We start from the raw sequence: 20,028 nt of genomic DNA, 5'->3' as shown, positions 1-20,028 counted from the left end.
CACGGCTGTAATCTCAGCACTTTGGGAGGCTGAGACAGGTGGATCACCTGAGGTCAGGAGTTTGAGACCAGCCTGGCCAACGTGGTGAAACTTCATCTCTACTAAAAATACAAAAATTAGCTAGGCATGGTGGCATATTCCTACTGTCCCAGCTACTCGGGAAACTGAAGCTGGAGGATCACTTGAACCTGGGAGGTGGAGGTTGCAGTCAGCTGAGATTGTGACACTGCACTCCAGCCTGGCTGACAAAGCGAGACCCCATCTCAAAAAAAAAAAAAAAAAAATGACTATGAAGTGGTCAGTGTGACATATGCAGAAGTGCGGAGGAAGGGATGGGCAGACAGGGCATTCCTTGGGACAGTAATCTATCTGCTGGCCTTTATTTCTTGACCTTGCTCCCAACAGCCATAGCTTCCATGGCTTTATGCACAGTCTCTTCATCCCCCCCCCCGGGAACTACATGGGCTTGGTGAGCTTCAAGTTCTTGTCCAATCTATAGACAATGGGAATACCAGCTGGCAGGTCCAGCTCCATGAAGCCTCTTCAGAGACACCCTCCAGATGCTCGACAATGCCCCGAAAGCTGTTGCCATCAGCTGCAATCAGCACCCATTTCCCCTCCTCGATCTAGGAAACTATCTCTTCTTTCCAAAAGGGCAGAACTATGGCAGTAGTGTCCTTCAGACTTTCACAGGAGGGTAGCTGATTACTCTCACTGGTGTTGCCTTAGACGGGATGGTTGGGCTCCATCAGAGGTGATGAGACATCATAGGAGCACCTCCAGATCTTTGCCGAGGCCTCCTCATGCTTGGCAGCAGCTTCTGCTTTATTAAGGCCAATTAGAACCCCATAGTGGCACTCATTCCAAGTCCTCATTACAGGCATCCACATCTGGTCAATGGCATCCAGCACTGTGCAGACGGTCCAGATGGCTTTTTTTTTCCACTGCCCAAGCCACCACGCCTCACAGAAAAGTATCAGGCTGATCAACCCAGATCCATCTAGGCCACTGCCACAAGGTCTTTTTAAACAGCTTTATTGAGATATAATTCACCTAGCAAAAAATTCAGCTATTTAAAGTGTACAGTCCAGTGTGGTTTTAGTATATTCCCAAGGTTGTACAACATCACTACAATCAGTTGTGGAATATTTTCATCACCCCCCAAAGAAACGTTGTACCCATTAGTAGTCATTCCTCATTCACGTTTTCTTCTAGGAATGTATAGTTTTAGGTCTTACATTTAAGTCTTTGGTCCAGTCTCAATTAACTTTTGTGTATTGGTATAAGGTAGGAATCCAAATTTATGCTTGTACATGTAGATAACCAGTTATTCCAGCACCATTTGTTAAAAAGACTAGTCTTTCGCCCGTTGGATCATCCTGGCACCCTTATTGAAAATCAATTGGCCGTAGATGAGAGTTTATTTCTGGACTTGCAATTCTATTCCACTGATCTGTTTATGTATCTTTATGCCAAAACCACATTGTCTTAATTACTGCAACTTTGTAGTGAGTTTGAAATTGGGAATGTGAGTCCTCTAACTTTGTTCTTTTCCAAGATTGTTTTGGCTTGTCTATGTCTCTTCCAGTTCAGCTAGTTACAAAGCATCATTTTGCCTCTCATCTGAGGCTGTGTCCTGTAATAGGTTTTTCTCAGGAACCTTGTCGGGAGGTCTTGAATCAGGGGTGACTGAATGCCCTAGCCATCTTCCCAGTTCATGGTATCCCAATCTCATCTTTATATCAACACTATAAACTACTTAGCCCAACTATGTCACTCAACCTGGCTCCTAAAATCCCAGCCTGAGCCAGAGTTCTTCTCCCCAAATGCCTGAGGGCAGAGCAGCTCCATGATAAAAACCAAGTAAGCTGCCCAGGTGTTTGCAATCTCGCAATGATTGGGTTTTCCTCTGCTAGGAAAAGAGAGAGAGAGAATTTAAAAATATGTAAACATAAACAACATTCATTTTGAAAATGTTTTCTTTTTCTTGTTTTTCTTGCTATGGGTTTCTATTAAATCTAAATTAGTATAAGAATCCTAGAAGAAAGCCTAGGAAATACCACACTGGACATGGGCCTTAGGAAAGAATTTATGACAAAGTCCTCAAAAGCAATTGCAACAACAAAAAAAAATTGACAAATGAGAGGTAAAGAGCTTCTGCACAGCAGAGGAAACTGTTAGCAGAGTAAACAGACAAGACAACCTACAGAATGGGAGAAAATATTTGCAAACTATGCACCCAACAAAGGTCTAATATCCAGAATCTATAAGAAACTTAAACAATTAAACACACAAAACAACAACAACAACAACAACAAAGAACTGCATTAAAAAATGGGCAAAAGACATGAGAAGACACTTTTCAAAAGAAGACATACAAGCGGCCAACAAACATGACAAAATGCTCATTGTCACTAATCATAAGAGAAATGCAAATCAAAACCACAATGAGATACCATCCCACCGCAGTCACAATGGTCATTATTAAAAAGTCAAAAAACAGCAGATGTTGGTGAGGCTGTGGAGAAAAGGGAAACTTATAATACTGTTGGTGGGAATGTAAATTAGTTTAACTACTGTGGAAAGCAGTTTGGAGATTTAAAACAGAACTACCATTCGACTCAGCAATCCCATTACTGTGTGTTCATCCAGAAGCAAGCAAATCATTCTACCGAAAAGACACATGCACTCACATGTTCACTGCAGCACAATTCACAATAGCAAAGTCATGGAATCAACCTAGGTGCCCATCAGCAGTGGATTGGATAAAGAAAATGTGGCATATATACACCATGGAATACTATGGAGCCATATAAAAGAATGAAACCATGTCCTTTGCAACAACATGGATGCAGGTGGAGGCCATTATCCTAAGAAAATCAAAGCAGGAACAGAAAACCAAATACCACATGTTCTCACTTATAAGTGGGAACTAAACATCAGGTACTCATGGCGTAACGATGGCAGCAATAGACACTGGGGACTACTAGAGTAGAGAGGAAGGGAGGAGGGCAAGGGTCAAAAAACTAACTGTTGGGTACTGTGCTCAGCACCTGAGTGACAGAATTATTTGTACCCCAAACTTCAGCATCACACAGTATATCCAGGTCACAAACCTGCACTTGTACCCCCTGAATCCAAAATAAAAGTTGAATAGGAAAAAATAAAATAAAGTTCTGTAATGATACTTTAACACAAACTTTTTCTGTAAATATTAATAGTAAATATTTTAGGCTCACAGGTTGTACGATCTCTGCTGCAACTACTCAACTCTGCCATTAAAGCAAGAAACTGCCATAGAGAATATAAATGAATGAATGTGGCTGTGTTCCAATAAAACTTTATTTATAGACACTAAAATTGCAATTTTATATAACTTTCAGATGTCACAAAATACTATTCACCTTTTGATTTTTTTTCACTAACCATTTTTAAATGGGGGATAATTCCTTTCTTAACTATAGTTAACTATACTTTTTGGACCATATGAAAACAATAGGTAGGACAGAATTTAGTCTGAGATCCACAGTTTGCTGCTCCTGGATTTAATGTGACACAGGAATCATGGCACTTGAAGGAACCACACACTGAACCAAGAACTTTTGATTAAGCAGCTCATTCCAATTAAAATAGTATTTGCAGCACCACAGTTGGCCTCAGGTTTTAACCTGAAGCCCCTAAAAGTAGGTTAGCCCAGTAACAGTGGACAAAAGCCTATTTAGAGAGACATTTCCAAAGCATGCCAGAGAGAGACCTGAGTTAGAGGCCACTTGGCCTTAAGGTCCTTGGATATTTTCCCCAGGTGGTCAGGGCCATGTTAGTGCCTGTGTCCAAGGACCAAAATTGCCTCCATGGATTCCAGAGTTGCAATGCACATCCTTGTTCAATTTAGAGAGGGAGAGAAAAAAATAAAACATTATTCAGAATTGCCTTTTTGGCACAGGCAGTGTTGGTGTCATGAGGACTTTTTGCTAAAAGGCCTAGATTCTGTCCTGGCTCTGCTGTCAGCTCCTGTGACCAGGAGACGCTCTAAGCCCTGACCGCCCAGTCAAAATCCTGGTGCTGTTGATTTCTAGCTGTGCTATATTAGAAATCAACAAGCCTCAGTTTGTTGACTTCTAACAAACTGAGAGATATCTCCATTTCCATATATATAAAGTGGAGATATATCTCCCAAGCCTCTGCTTCCATACCTATAAAGTGGAGATGATGATGATAGCCTCAGGGACTCATTGTGGGGATTTTATTGCATAGTGCTTTGCACATAATATGCATTTAACAAATGTTAGCTTTTCATTATTACATATCAAGGGAGAAAACATTGGTCATGCTATCTTTATGGAAATCAAAGAGGAAAGGATATGAAAATGTGAAACGGTGCAATCTAATGTGGAATTTCAATTGTCTTTTTACAAGCAGAGCTGTGGAACCCTGGGACTAACCCTTTGTAATTATAGCTCCTTTTTTTTTTTTTTTTTGGCAACTTTTCTCTTTTTTTTTTTTCTTGATCAGTGTTGCCAGAGGCTTATCAGTTTTTATTCTTTCATCTTTTCAAAAAACCAACCTCTAGCTTTAGTGATTCTTCCGATTACATGCTTATTTTCTCTTTTATTAGTTTCTTCCCTTATGAGTTTTCTTCCTCCTACTTTCTTTGCATATTCTTTTTTTTAACTTCTCAATTTAGTTGCTTAGCCCATTAACTTTTAACTTCTTTTCGATTGTAAGCACTTAAGGATGTAAATTTCTCTTGCGCAGCCCGCAGATTTTGATATTTAGTATTTTTGTTAACATTCACGTGCAAACATTTTATTTTCGTTTTTTTTTTGTTTGTTTGTTTTTTGAGACGGGAGTCCCGCTCTGTAGCCCAGGCTGGAGTGCAGTGGAGCGATGTCAGCTCACTGCAAGCTCCGCCTCCCGGGTTCACGCCATTTTCCTGCCTCAGCCTCCCGAGTAGCTGGGACTACAGGCGCCCGCCCCCGCGCCCGGCTAATTTTTTGTATTTTTAGTAGAGACAGGGTTTCACCGTGTTAGCCAGGACTGTCTCGTTCTCCTGACCTCATGATCCGCCCGCCTCGGCCTCCCAAAGTGCTGGGATTACAGGCGTGAGCCACCGCGCCCGGCCCACATACAACTATTTTCTAATGCCTGTTTAATAAGGTGTCCTCCACTCCTTGGGGAGCTCTGTGGTCTATCGCCCTGCTCAAAGCCTTCAGAAATATTCAGTGCTGTTGGCATCCTCCTCAACTTTGTTCGTTTTCACCACTTGGGGCAAAACTAATTCAAATATTACATATGGATATAATCAGGTGTTAACTGATTTCCTTGAAGACAGCATTAACTTTCCACTTTCTCATTATCTTGGGTGTTTCTATACCTCACAGTGTGGCAGGGATATTTTTACTCTGCTGTAGTTAACCACAAATCCACAGGTGTGTTTTGTACTTTCACTAGTTGAAAACTGGTAGATGCAGTACTCACACATGGCCAAGAGATGGTGCTATTGACCCATTTAGGTCCAGCCTTTATGTTTTTGTATGCTGTAGTCATCTAATTTGCTTGCTTGTCTTTGAGTTTGTTTCAGAGAAAAGGTCCAACGTCAGAAGAGTTGAGAGGTTATATGATACTGGCTAAACTCTCAGATCCTCTAGGCACTCAAGAAAAAAACATAACAAATAAAAACTCTGGTTTTAAAGATGCAGAGAAATGTCTGGCAATGCACCCTCAGGGGACCTCTCATTCCAGAAGTCTAGAAACCTCCCAGAAGGAAGAAGCACTTGCTTTCCTGTGTCCCTATGTTTGCGAAAGCTACTCAGCCATTCCCTGGAGAGGTTTCTCTTGGTGCAGTCTCTCGGCTGACGTTTTGGATCACAAATGAGCAGTCCGCACATAACTCAATTTCAAGAGTTAAAAATCTTAGCCTTTAGTTGGGAACAATTTTCCAACAAATAGGATGTGGAAGTGATGTTATCTGAGGGAGGACATGGTGCCTCTGAACTGTTAGACCTTTCCAAACTACACATATGCCTGTGTGCACAAGCATACACACACACACACACACCCGCCTGCCCCCCATCCCCACCCCCACACACACACTCATTTCCCTTCTCTCTCTCTCTTAAGTGACCTGAGCTCCAATCCCTCTGCAGCCTCCTGAGGGCTTCTTATTCTTTAATATGAATGAGAGTCACCAGGCAAGTTTATTAAAATGCAGATTCTGACTCAGGAGGCCTGGAGTGGCCCAAGGCTCTGCATTTTTAACAAGCTCCCAGGGGATACCGGCCATCTGGGTTTGCCAGCCACATTCTGAGGAGTAGAGGTTTGTGGCAGTGCAGAGTGGCATACTGACAGGCATCAATGTGGTTGATTCAGAGATGCCCCAGTGTTCCCAGATCAAACTCAGGGTCGGGCTGCTTATTCTCGAGGCCCAGTAACGAGATGCAGATGAACTGGGAGAGAAGAGAATTTATTTCTGTAACCGGGTAGCCAGACCAACTTAAAATTACAAAGCTTTCCATTGTTTATATATCTTCTAAGCTATATGTCTACGTGTAAGTGTGCATTCATCTAAAGACATAAGTGGTTAACTTCTTCTAATATAACTAAGGTCTGAGTTTTGAAGACCTTTCTCTGGAGCCTCAATAAATTTACTTAATCTAGATGGGTCCAGATGCCGGAGTGATTACCCTTATCTTGTCTCCTGCTAAATCATGGAGGTTTGAGGAGTTCCTTTAGACCATCCTCCCCACCCCCCTGCCCAGTAAAACTTGTTTGTGGAGGTCTGGGGAGTTTCTTCAGACCCCCAATACAACTTGTTTAATCCTACATGGGTCCTGTTAAGAATTCCTTCATTATCGTGTCAGGCTTCAAGGCCCAGGAAAGGCCTAGGCAAAACTCTTGGTGGGCTTTGTTACATTCCAGCCTTTGCATAAGGAGAATGGCTCTATTAGCTTTTAATATTTAACCTAACCACTCAGTCAGTGCTGAAACAGTTGTCATGGAGGCTTGCCTGTTCAGCTGTTAGTGAGACCTGGCCTGCCATGCCAGGACTCAGAATCAGAAGCCCTGGATTCAGATTCGGGCTCTACCACTTTCCAGCTTTATGGCCTGATCAAGCCAAAGCCAGCCAGTCTCCCACAGCCTCAGTTTTCTCAGCAGCAACTTAAGGATAATTGTGCTTCGGATCAGAATGACTATTCTCAGCACAAAATGAGATGATGTGTATGGCATCAAATTCAATGCCTTGCCATAGAAAGTGCTTGGTTATGCTTTTTAGGAAATGTGAGACTTACGCATAAAATGGCAATGTGAATACTGGAGTTGAACACCTGGAGCTACTTCTAGTGCCTCATGGAAATGACCTATGGAATCATTTTCTAAATTTCCTTGATCATTGAAATTACCAGGACACTGAAAAACACAAACTCTTAATACCTGTCATCTCCCAGATCCTGAACTTGAATCTCTGTGGAGGAGAGGGGCTTAAACATTTTTAACAAGTGCTCAGAAGGATTCTTGAGATCAGGCATGTTTGAAACACTAGTCTACAGAATATAAAAATATGGAAAAACCTGCCTTCATTCTGGAAACTAGAAAAAGGTACCCTCTATCTGTCTGAAACAGCAGCATTTTTCTGTTATCTATCATAAGGATGGGGCCAAAGGCAGCCTAGAAAGATAGCTCCAACACTCTAGTGAAAGACGGAAGAAGGAGAAAATGGGGAAGACCAGTCACCAAACAGACCCCTACAAAGCCCTTGACTCAGAGGGCTGCAGGCAGGCCTGGAGGGGCCTCCAGGCTTCCATCCAAGGGGTATCTGCACTCCTGGAAGGCAGAGAGTGGGGCTTCCTGCTTGGCAACAGGGGAAACGACATGCACTGAAACCCTCATCTGAGGTCTGCTTCTCCTGGGAGGATGAATATAGGGAGGAAAATCAGCAGGATCACGAAGACATTACAATGTTGTGCACACCAAAATTTAACATAAGAATTCCCTTCCCTCTAGCAATTCACTTCTGGGAATTTATGACAAGTAAACAATCAAGCCGTGGGACAAAATTGAATGCATACAGATGTTCAATGCACTATTGTTTATAACATGAAAATTTTGAAACAACAGGAGAATGGTTAAATCAATGAGAACTGAAAAGGATTTAGGCAGGCAAAGAGTGGGAGGTGGCAAGCTTCAGAAGGAGGGCTTGGCAAATGCAAAGTCTTCCCGTGAGAAAGCAGTGGACCTGAGTGATTGGAGCACAGGATGGGGACATAGGTTGGCATGAGAGGAGTGAAGCTGAGAAGCAGGCCAATCAGACAGGGCCTCACAGACCATGGCAAGATGCATGAATGCTATGTGAGGGCATTGATGAGTTCCAAGCATGGGAGCAGAACAATTAGATTTATTCTAAGAAGCTGATTATGGCTGTTAGTCAGAGAGACGAACATACAAGAAGCAAGAGCAGAGGCGAAAAGGCCAATGAGAGGCTACTGCAATGGTACAGGTGGAATGATGATGGTAAAGAGGCAGAGAAGTGGATGGACAAGAGACTCGCTTGGAGATAGAACTAACAGGACTTGCTGTTGTGTTGGCCATAAGTGGCAAGGAAAAGATGACTTCCAGGATTTTATCTTTAGAAATTGGGTGGCTGGGAGTGATATTATTAAAATGAGGGAGGCTGGGGTAGAAAGACAGGATTGAGGAGTGGAAACAAGAATTCCATTTTCAACATGTTGAATTTTTTTTTTTTTTAATAGAGACAGGGTCTCACTATGTTGCCCAACTGGTCTTAAAATCCTGGGCTCAAGTGGTCCTCCCACCTCAACCTCCCAAAGTGCTGGGATTACAGGTGTGAGACATCACGCCTGCCCTGAACATGTTAAGTTTTAAATGCCTAAGAGACATCCAATCAGAGATGTCAAGCAACTAGTTGGATTTGTAAGTCTGGAGCTCAGAGAAGACATAAATTCAGGAGGTATCAGCCCACAGAATATTTTTAAAGCCATGAATGAATGGGTTTCTTTAGGAATGTATAGAGAAGAGGGCCCAGAAGAAATCCATACGGAACACTAAAAATGCTAGTTTTGAAGAAGTATATCTGGTGTGACATCATTTTGTTTAAAAAATAAAGCCCCAAAATTCCATCATAACATAAACACAGAAGATATCTGCATAAGTAAATATTCATCTAATGGTTTATGGGGGTTATCTCTGAATAGTTGGGAGAAAAACGCTCATTGACACCCATGAAGGTCAGGTCTATGCCCAAGAACCTTTTTGCACCTGGTCTTTCCCAGATGGCTGCTTAAGGGACCCAGGAGGAGGAGCCTGGAAGTCATGGTGCCCGATTTGATGATGAACCTAGGAGAAGCCACTCTGCATTTGCTACCCAAGGGAATGGGAGGAATGGGAGGGCTTTCATTTTCTCAGTTGTATATTTCTGTCAACATTTAAATTTTTATAAAGAACATCATTATTACTTTTGTATAGAGAGAAAAAACAATAAATAAAATTATTTTAAATGGTGGCATCCATTGTTGGTGAAGCCACTGTGCAGTGGAAACACACATCTCTTTGGAGAAAATGTGAATTGGTACGACTTTCTGAAATGACATTTGAATGAATTTCATGCAAATGAAATTTTATGTCAAGCTCCTTAAAATGTTCATATCTTTTCACATTCAGGCATCTATGCTAGGGAAATAATCAGAGATGGGTGTTAGGAACCATGGAAAGATTTCAATAGTTTTAAGATAACAATTTGGCCTGGGTCCATGAACCCTACAAATGCCCCCAACTTGGCTGGGTCCAGCCATCCCTTATCTCCGTAACATCTTTAAGGGAGCTGTACACACAAGGAACAAGGATTGTATGGGACACCAAATGGCCACTGACGATTCCCTACCTCATGTCTGCACCTTTGCCTGCAGAACTCCATGGAGTGCATGCTTCTTAGCCCAAGGCTCCAGGGAAGTTTCTCTCAAGCCCAGTTTCTGGATGAATACACATGAGATGGTGAGGTGGCTGAGTCCACTCTGGAAGACCGGGTCTCCTTGCATGGTTAAGAGGAGAACATCAGAGACAGGGACCATGCTCAAATGCACCAGCTTTTAATAACTGGGTTTGGTACCATGGCTTGTCACCCCACTCCACCCCAACCACCAGAATAAAAATGTATTATTAGACTCTAGCAGAGGCCGACTCACCCTGAAACAAACACACTGGGACTTTCTGGTGCCTCGCCTGTCCAGGCCTCTTCCTTGCCCCTGAGCCTAGTATTGCATTCATTCATATGCTTTTATTCCTTTCTTAAAGGGGGTCTCTAAGACTGCATAAGTCTCAGGTCCCAGCAGACTGGGATGTTCTTGCTTTCAGAAATTTGAGATGGGAAATAAGAAAATAATCAAGCCGTTGGTGGTAGGAGCTGCAGCTGTCTGAAAGGAGGGATCATGAGGGACCCTGAGGAGAGCAAAGCAATGAGCAAGCCAGAGATTTGTTTCAGCTGGCCTTGTGAGAAATCACTAGGCCTGGAGAGTGAAAAGGAAGATGCAAGTGCCGGCAGAGTTGCGGTGTTGCGGCGAGGAGTGAATGAGTGAGTGTGATGATGCATAACTGCCTGAGCATGCACTCTGCACAGTGAGTGCTTGCTGAACTTCATCGGTATAGTTATTGTTAGCACTGCTGATATTACTGTGAAGGTCCGCGCACTCCATTTGCTGGGGTCCTTGGAGCCTGGTTCTGCTCTGGATAAAATGGTCAGGGAAGTCCAATATGCAGCTCTGAGTATACCCCCTGAAGGGGACAGAAGCTGAGAAATTGACCCTCCTCCACTTCACACCTACACCACAATAGGGAGACCACAGAACAAAACGCTCATTGACACCCATGAAAGTTAGGTCTGTGCCCAAGAACGCCTTTCCACCTGGTCTTTCCCAGATGGCTGCTTGAAGGGCTCAGGAGGAGGAGCCTGCAAGTCATGGTAACCGATTTGATGATGAACCTATGAGAAGCCACTTGCAGTTGCTACCCCAGGCCACCCACATTGGCGTTCTTTGTTTCCACTACTAGTTTACAACATCTTTCTATTCTACTGCCAGGGCGGAAAAAAGGTGTTCCATAAAACTGCCCAAGAGGACATACCTAGGAGGAGAGTCTGACATCAGCGGGGATCTTTGTGCTGCCCTTTCAAACCCTCGCCTCACTAATTACCCAGCAGGAGACAGCCAGCTCCATCCATATTGGAGTTTCACCTTTAATTAAACTTTAATTCACTCATGCCTTATCCTTGTGGCCACATGCTGCTGGGAATCAGTGCCACAGCAACTTGGACCCAGGCCAGAACCTTGCAGAAGAACACCCAGAGGCATCACCAAGTAAAAATAGACTTTCCTGACTATTAAATCCAACACTGTACTCAGGGAACCAACAAGAGTGCTCCCAAGGAAAGCTGTGATCTGCCTATAGGCAGAGGATGGATGATTTCAGTAATTCCTCCCCTCCCCTCCCCGCCCCAACTACACAGGGAGACTCAAACAAACTAGGATTATACAATTACTCATTTAACTTCATCCCATTTCCAATAAGAAGTAATCAGGGGAAGCATAAGAAAACCAAGAACTTCCAACCACTCACATTTATGAAGTGCTAACTCCGTGCCAGGCATGATGGGGAAATGAGATGAAATCAGCTTTCTGTAGACATTGTCAGGGCCCTGCCCACTGTGCACCTGGCAGTCACCTACAGTTCCCACAGGCCCGCAGCTTCCTACCCTACACATCTGCATGTCTCTGACAGGCCCTTCTCTGGCTGTGGGCATGTGCGGCAAGTCAGCAGGATTGCCCGGAAGTGCCAGGGAGTTAATGCTCCAGGAGTGGTTCCAATGAGGGACAGGAGCTGGTGGACAAACACCCCAGCTTCCTCAACTATTGGTTCCACTTCTCTCAGAATGTCTCTCAGAAGGTCCCCCAGGAGGGAGCCCCAGGTGACTGCCCTAGCCTCCAGCTCATTAATTCACCTTGTACTGGCTTTCATTCTTCTCTGACTCACTTCCCTTCTCTCTCACCAAGCTTTTAGGAATCACTTTTCAGATAAACTACTTGCACCCAATCCTAGTCTCAGTGTCTGCTTTTGGAGGAACACTAACAAAGACACAATTTTAGTCTTAACCTTGATGATAATGACACAAGTTAACTTTAATAAAAGTGAAGGCCTAAAACTCAAATATCCATAAGCCAAAAGCCAATGTGATCAAATATCTACAGCAACAAAGACACAATTTTAGTCTTAACCTTGATGATAATGACACAAGTTAACTTTAATAAAAGTGAAGGCCTAAAACTCAAATATCCATAAGCCAAAAGCCAATGTGCTCAAATATCTACAGCAACAAAGACACAATTTTAGTCTTAACCTCGATGATAATGACACAAGTTAACTTTAATAAAAGTGAAGGCCTAAAACTCAAATATCCATAAGCCAAAAGCCAATGTGCTCAAATATCTACAGGTCCAAATCTATAAATATCTACAGGCCAAACCCAAGTGGGGCCTAAGGGGCGCTGGAGAGCAGGTATCCTCTTTGGGAGGTAGCTACTAGTCTACTCAAGAGGCTGATTCCATGCAAGAAGGTGGGGCCAGTATTGTTAGAGCTTCCAATTTTTAAAGAGAGGCTGGAATTCTGCATTTTTGTATGGACTTTCCCAATTTTCGAATGTTGAAATCAACTCAAAAATTGGAAAGCACTGTGAAGCCCAGATTTATTCATGGACAAGAGCACGCCCACAGACCCCAGTTTGTGACCTCTGGTTCCACTGGATTTAATAATCCGGCAGCCACTGTTGACCCTTCCCAGGGCAGTTTAAATTGAGTAGTGAGGCCAGAAGGCATATTGTGGAGAGCTGAGAAAAGAATTGGAAGTGAGAAAATAGAGAAAGCCAGTGTAGATGATTCTTTCCAGAGCAGAGATAGAGTAGTAGATATTGAAGTGAAATAAATATTTTAATTCTTAAAGTTTGGGCACTCAAAAATACCTTTAAACAAAGAGGCAAGATCAAGGATTAAAGAAGAGGATGAAGACAGTGGAGAGACAGGGAGTAACCAATTGAGTAAAGTCCCTCAGTGAAGGCAAGAACAGGTGTGCTAGCTGTGGGATTGGCCTTCAACATGAGGAAAGCCTACCATTCTCTGAAATGTGGGGCAGAAGATACATGACACACTAAGGTAAAGAATCTCTAAAGTATCCTAAGGCAGAGCAGCTCATTTAAAAAAAAAATGGTCGGGCATGGTAGCTCACTCCCATAATCCCAGCACTTTGGGAGGCCGAGGCAGGTGAATCACTTGAGGTCAGGAGTTCAAGACCAGCTTGGCCAACATGGTGAGACCCCATCTCTACTAAAAATGTAAAAATTAGCCAGGCATGGTGGCGCATGCCTGTAATCCCAGCTACTTGGGAGGCTGAGGCAGGAGAATGGCTTGAATCCTAGAGGCAGAGGTTGCAGTGAGCCGAGATTGCGCCACTGCACTCCAGCCTGGGCAGCAGAGTGAAACTCTGTCTCACAAAAAAAACTGACTAGGTATTTTTATTTTTATTTTATTATCTAATTATAAAATTAATACATGTTTATTTTGGAAATGTTGGAAAATATAGAAAATAATAAAGATGAAACTAAACATTTCCTGTTATTCCACATCCTAGAGAGAACTGTTGCTGGAAAAGGGATATTGATTCCAGACCCCAAGAGAGGGTTCTTAGATCTCACACAAGAAGGAATTCAAGGTACATTGCAGAGTGCAGTGAGAAGAGATAGTTTATTGAAAGCTACTCAGTTACAGAGTAGGGCATCCTCAGAAAGCAAGAGGAAGACTGCCTTGTCTTTGTTTTGAAGGTTTTCTTATATAGGGTCTAGTCTACATAAAAGCTAAGCTAAGGTATGTCTACATGCAGGTGGGCGGACAGCATGGCAAAATTTATTACTCTGTTGAGTTAAAGAAAACTATCCTTCTATAACCCCAGCACTTTGATAGGCCAAGGCAGGAGGATCGCTTGAGCCCAGGGGTTTGAGACCAGCCTGGGCAATATAGTGAGACCCTGTCCCTAAAAAAAAGAAAGAAAGAAAAATAAAACATAAAACGATCCTTGACATTTTAGTGTGCAAGTACATCAAAGCATAATTATCTTGAAAGCATATATGGTCATGGGTATTGGGACATCTGGACTTTCCATTGTTGTAGGAGTGTGTCCTTGCAGGTATCTTTAAACTGTTTCCTCAACGGTGAATATCTTATGACTATGTGTCATGACCCACAAGGAATGTGCCTTGTTAGTCCCAAGAGGGAGCTGATATTAAAATGATGTTACTCTGGCTCTCCTGGGCTCCTGTTTCCCTAACAGAACCACTGTTAGTATTTGTGACTATACCTTTTTCATTCAAAGTGGGCTTATGCTGTACATACTGCTTTGTAAACTGATTTCTTAATTTTGTAACATATAATGGACATTTTCCCACACCATTAGATATTCTTTTAAGATATGACTAGTTACAGTCACACCGTATTTTCCAAGTATACCCACAGCCACATATCTGCCATCCACATGCTCTTCTTACAGTGTGACATTCACGTGCTTCCATCAAGAAGGGAGGTCTTTGTTTCCCCCCTTTGAACCTGGCCAGACTTTTGTAACTGCCACAGTCAACAGAATGTGGCATAAGTGATACTGTGTGCCTTCCAAGTCTGGTTCATAAAGACAACATGGCTCTGTTTTTTATTTTTTGTTTTTTGCCCTTGGAACCAAACCACATTTGTGAGGAAGTCAGGTCTATATGGAAAGGCCACATGTGAATGTTCCAGCTGACTGACCCACTTGGGCCTCTAGCTCATATCAGCATCTGCCAACACGTGAACAAACAAGTCTTCCAAGATAGCAGACTTTAGGTCTTCCAGTTAAAGCCCCAGGCATTACAGAGTAGAAATAGGCCATCCCCACTCCCTGCTGCCTGAGTTCCTGATCACAAATTCCGTGAGAGATAGTAAGTGATCATTGCTAGAGAACCAAAGCAGTATTGCATTTCATGGATATATCACAATATTGCCCTTTTGGGGGGCTTTAGATTGTCTCTAATTTTCTGCTATTATAAATAACACTGACTGAACCTCCATGTAGCTGATTCTTTGTCAAATTAACATCTCTTTCCTAAGAATAAATATATAGTTGAGCAATAATTAGGTCAAAGGATATGATCATTTTAAAGGCTTTGGAAACACATTGCTCAATTGCTTTCTAGAATTGTTGAGTCAATTTACATTCTCACAATTAGTGTATGAAAGTGTGTGAAAGCATTCAATGAGTTATTCTTAGTCACTGGCCTCTGACAACTTTACATTTCTTTTCCTCAAACTGTCATCCCCACCCCATGTTTGTTAATTTTTGAGGCTTGTGATTCTGGAGATTGGCAACAAATTAGTGGATACCATGTTGGGAGTTGTTCAGGGCAAGGAATAGATGGAAACTGCTCGTGGTGGGCCGTGGGGCCAGGCAGCTTTGCTCAGAACAGGGATCCAAGGAGGGCTATCAAGGTTGATCACACCACAAACCAGAGGCTCTTCCTACCCAGACTGGATGACGCCTGGGATAGAAGCTCCAACTGCAGCACTAAGCCCAGGAAATACACCTGTCCCTGCCGTGCTCCTTAAGAGGGTTGATAATAGAGGTAGGGATACCCTTTCTTGTCATTTGTTGTTTTTGTTGAGATAAAATTCACATATCATAACATGAGCCATTTAAAGGAAACAGTTCAGTGGCATTTAATAGTCACAATATTGTACAACCACTGCATCTATCTAGTTTCAAAACATTTCATTGCCCCAAAGGGAAACCCCATACCCATTAGGCAGTTACTCCCCATACCCTTCCTTCCAGCGCCTAGCAACCAGCAATCTGTTTTCTGTCTCTATGAATTGATCTATTCTGGGTATTTCATATAAATAGAATTATGCAATATGTGACCTTTTGTGCCTGGCTTTTGAAGTTCATCCACTTTGTGCATGTATACATCCTTCCTTTCTCCTATTATTTCTGAATAATATTCCATTATATGGATATACCACAATTTGTTTGTCCATTCATCATCATTTATGAATATTTAGGTTGTTTCTTTCTAATATTTTTTAACCAAAACGTGTATTAGAACTTTCCCACAGGTAGCCATTTTTGTCACTTTTCTGGTCAAATCTTCACAATAAGTTCTTAGACTCAATTATTATTATTATTTGAGATGGCATCTTGCTCTGTCACACAGGCTGGAGTGCAGTGGCATGATCTCGGCTCACTGCAACCTCTGCCTCCTGGGTTCAAGCACGTCTGCCTCAGCCTCCTGAGTAGCTGGGACTACAGGTGTGTGCCACCATGGCCAGCTAATTTTTATATTTTTAGTAGAGACAGGATTTCACCATGTTGGCCAGGCTGGTCTCGAACTCCTGACCTCAGGTGATCTGTCCACCTCAGCCTCCCAAAGTGCTGGGATTACAGGCATGAGCCACCGCGCCTGGCCTCTGAGACTCAATTATTAAGGAATATTCATCACTCTATAACTCACCCCTGAACATCACTTGATTCCTTAATGAAGCCCTTCTTTAACTCAACTTGGAATCAATTTCTCTCGTTTACTTTAAAAGCAAAACAAAAACCTTTCTACTGAGTCTATCAGGCAACTTTACAGGAATTCAAAACATTTTTTGATAGCATAGGCCTTAAAAGAAGATATTCAAATGGAGTTGAGACAAACCAGATTGTTCTAGAAGGCATTTCTGATTTCTCTAGCGAAATCTGCGCCAAAGAAATGGTCACTAACACTCTCCTTTGTACTTCCACATAGTTTAATACATTAAGTACTCAACTAAAAAGGGAGAAGAAGCCAGGCATTTGAGTGTTAGGGCAAAGAAGCCAAAGAAAGAATCAGTGGCACCAACTTTCTCTACCCAGTCTGTTTTTCCACCACAGGACTCTTGTTACAACGAACAATGTACGTAGTGTGAAGAGGACGGTACCTTGATACCCCCTCTTTTCCTGTAATGAAACTGCTGCCGCCGTTCTTCATGTTCAGTTGTTGGATCCGTGTGGGAGCTCAGTGGGCTGTGGCCGACACATTAGAATTGTGGGGTTGTGGCTCTTTCACTGTATTGTCTCCTAAGCCTTACTCTAGTGGGAAGCTAAATGGAGTTGGCTCCACCAGTTTATCTTACTTAGGAAGAAAAGTTCATTAAAGCTTTTTTATGGCCAAATCTCACTGACCAGTTCTAGGTTTTTATGTTTTGGGGGTGATTTTCCTTTTCTTGATCTATTTAGCAATTTAAACCAAATCTACCTAAGCACATTCAATATAACTCCTACTTCTTTTTCTCTGAGGTAAACATAAGAAAGGTTGATTTAGGATTCTGTGCAGTATTTTCTGGTCCCAGAGGTCAGGTAGAATATTTTGAACTGGACAAGGGGTTTTCAGATACTGATCAAAGATGCAGATATCATCAGATAAAATGCCTGAAGACATGCACCCTCCCCTGCATAAGTATCTCTCATTCAGCAGGAAAAATCAGGTTTCATAGGTAAGCTGTCTTCTCTCCTCCCCAGCTGTTTGGGATGTAGGCTGTTAGTTACAGGGATGGGGGTAGGTTGAATGAGAAAATATTTTGCAATGTAGATAGAAGCATGTATTATTAGTCCAGACTGTTTTGATCACATGTGCCAGAAACACAACACAAATTAACTTAAGCATAACAAGACAGTTTATATGTTCATTAAACTAAAGATTCACAGTTATAGCTGTCTTCAGTCACACCTGAATCTAGGAGCTCAAATGATGCCCTCAGCTCTTCCTTTCTCAGTATTGTCTTCATTGTTAGGCAGTGACTGGGGTAAGGTCAGCCCCAGCTGAACCAAAAGACAGAGAGGGGTGGTTGCCCAGAATGAAAGCTAAAATTTCAGGATAGACAAAAACAAGATATTCTATCACAGAGGTCCTATACTGTGCATCTTTATAAAAGTGACTCCATAAAGCTTGACCTGAGATACCACATAGCCTGATCTCATGATGTCTCTTGCTATAGACTGAATGCTTGTGTCTCCCCACCCCAAAATTCATATGTTGAAATCCTAATTCCCAATTTGATAGTATTAGGAGGTGAGGGCATTTGAGGGGTGATTAGGTCATGAGGGTGGAACCCTCACAAATGGGATTGGCACCCTTATAAAAGAGATTCCAAAGGGCTCCCATATCGCTTCTGCCATGTGGGGACACAGTGAGAAGATATCATCTATGAATCAAGACATCAGCCCTCACCAGATAATCCTGAATCTGCTAGCTCCTTGACCTAGCAGGAGAAATGAATTTCTGTTCTTTATAAGTCAGTCTACGGTGATCCGTTATAGCAGCCTGAACTAAGACACCTCTTGAGCATCTGTTATGTGCCATGCATTGTGCTAAGTGCTGAGTGCTAGGAACACTGATGAGCAAAATAGACACTCTCTCTGCCCTCATAGAGTTTGCATTTTAAGGGCAATATACTTTTTTATGATTCTAGCCAGACTAGTCCCTGTCTTCTTCATGAATTCCCACACAACAGTTGGTGCAGGGAATGTCGTAGGCCAGATTGCCTCCAGGCAGAGACTGAGATGACAAGGATTAGATACATATGATTTACGGAGGGAGTGTTCTTAGAAGAAAGGTGAGAAAAAGAAATAGGATGGAGGGGGAAGAGCTAAGCACGAAATTGGTCTCAGCTGGTGTCAGCCTCTGCTTATCTCATGGGAAGCTCTCAGCATGAATTGTACTACAGGGTTAGTCCCAGCTTGAGGCAAGAGGGTGGACTTTGTGTTCCCCGATGTCAGTCACTCAATGACTGTGGGCTGCCATGGATGGGCTGAGGGTGAAATATTCCAGGCCAGATGGCTCCTGTTCTGCCAGAGCAATTCTGTGACGGGGGCAGCTGTAAGCCATCAGTCACCAACACTCTCAGCAACTGGGTGGGTCCACTGGCCTTGGGGAAGGCATTTTGGTGGGACACCACAATCTCACTACAGAGAAGATGATGTTGTTCACATTTTTCATTAGGTAATGTATAATTTCTATCTATGTATTGGATAGCAGCGTTTACTCAATTTGTTTTCCAGTTATTCAATTACTTAAGTGATATGACCAGAAAGCAAAATAATAGCAATTATAGTAATATATTGAGAGATATATTATATATCTCTCTATATTATATATAATATATAATATATTATATATTATATATAATATATTATATATCTCTCAATATTATATATAATATATTATATATTATATATATAAAGAGAGATAAATATAAACTCTCTTTAAGACTTCCCTAGGTCATTGTGGCTCATGCTTGTAATCCCAGCACTCTGCGAGGCCAAGGTGGGTGGGTCATTTGAGGTCAGGAGTTCAAGACCAGCTTGGCCAACGTGGTGAGACCCCATCTCTATTAAAAATACAAAAATTAGCCGGACATGGTGGCACACATCTGTAATTCCAGCTACTAGGGAGGCTGAGGCAGGAGAATTGCTTGAACCTGGGAGGTGGAGGTTGCAGTGAGCCAAGATCGCACCACTGTATACTGCACTCCAGCCTGGGAGATGAAGTGAAGCTCCATCTCGAAAAAAAAAAAAAGAAAAAAAGACTGCCCTAGTACCTTGGTGACCATTTTAGGCCAAAAAACAAATAATAATATTATAATAATAATAATAAATTAAAGCCACATTGTAAGATGAATCTTTCTCAACAATGCCTGGGGTTTGTCAGAAACATTAAGAGAATGAGCTGAATGCTGTAAATTGTGCTTAGCAACTGGAGAGTGTCACATCTACCAGGAAACCTTTGCTTCCTAAAAATGGAAGCATTATCTGGTGAAATCAGGACAATTACAGCCACTAATCATTTGTAACTGAAAGCCTGTACTGAATAAAATAGGAGTTGAAAACTCCAAATCTAATTTGTCTGTAATGGACAAAAGATTATGTCTATTAGGA

General features: G+C 42.4%; 1 pseudogene; it reads right to left on the bottom strand.

Moving 5' to 3' along the window:
* Positions 1-379: 379 nt before the first annotated feature.
* LOC129032899 (phosphoglycerate mutase 1-like) lies at positions 380-17,083 on the bottom strand (annotated as a pseudogene).
* Positions 17,084-20,028: the final 2,945 nt, after the last annotated feature.

Source organism: Pongo pygmaeus, chromosome 2 (assembly GCF_028885625.2).
Source record: "Pongo pygmaeus isolate AG05252 chromosome 2, NHGRI_mPonPyg2-v2.0_pri, whole genome shotgun sequence".
NCBI classification, from domain to species: Eukaryota; Metazoa; Chordata; class Mammalia; order Primates; family Hominidae; genus Pongo; species Pongo pygmaeus.
The sequence above is the reverse complement of the archived record's forward strand: the minus strand, read 5'-3'. Positions and strand labels throughout refer to the sequence as shown.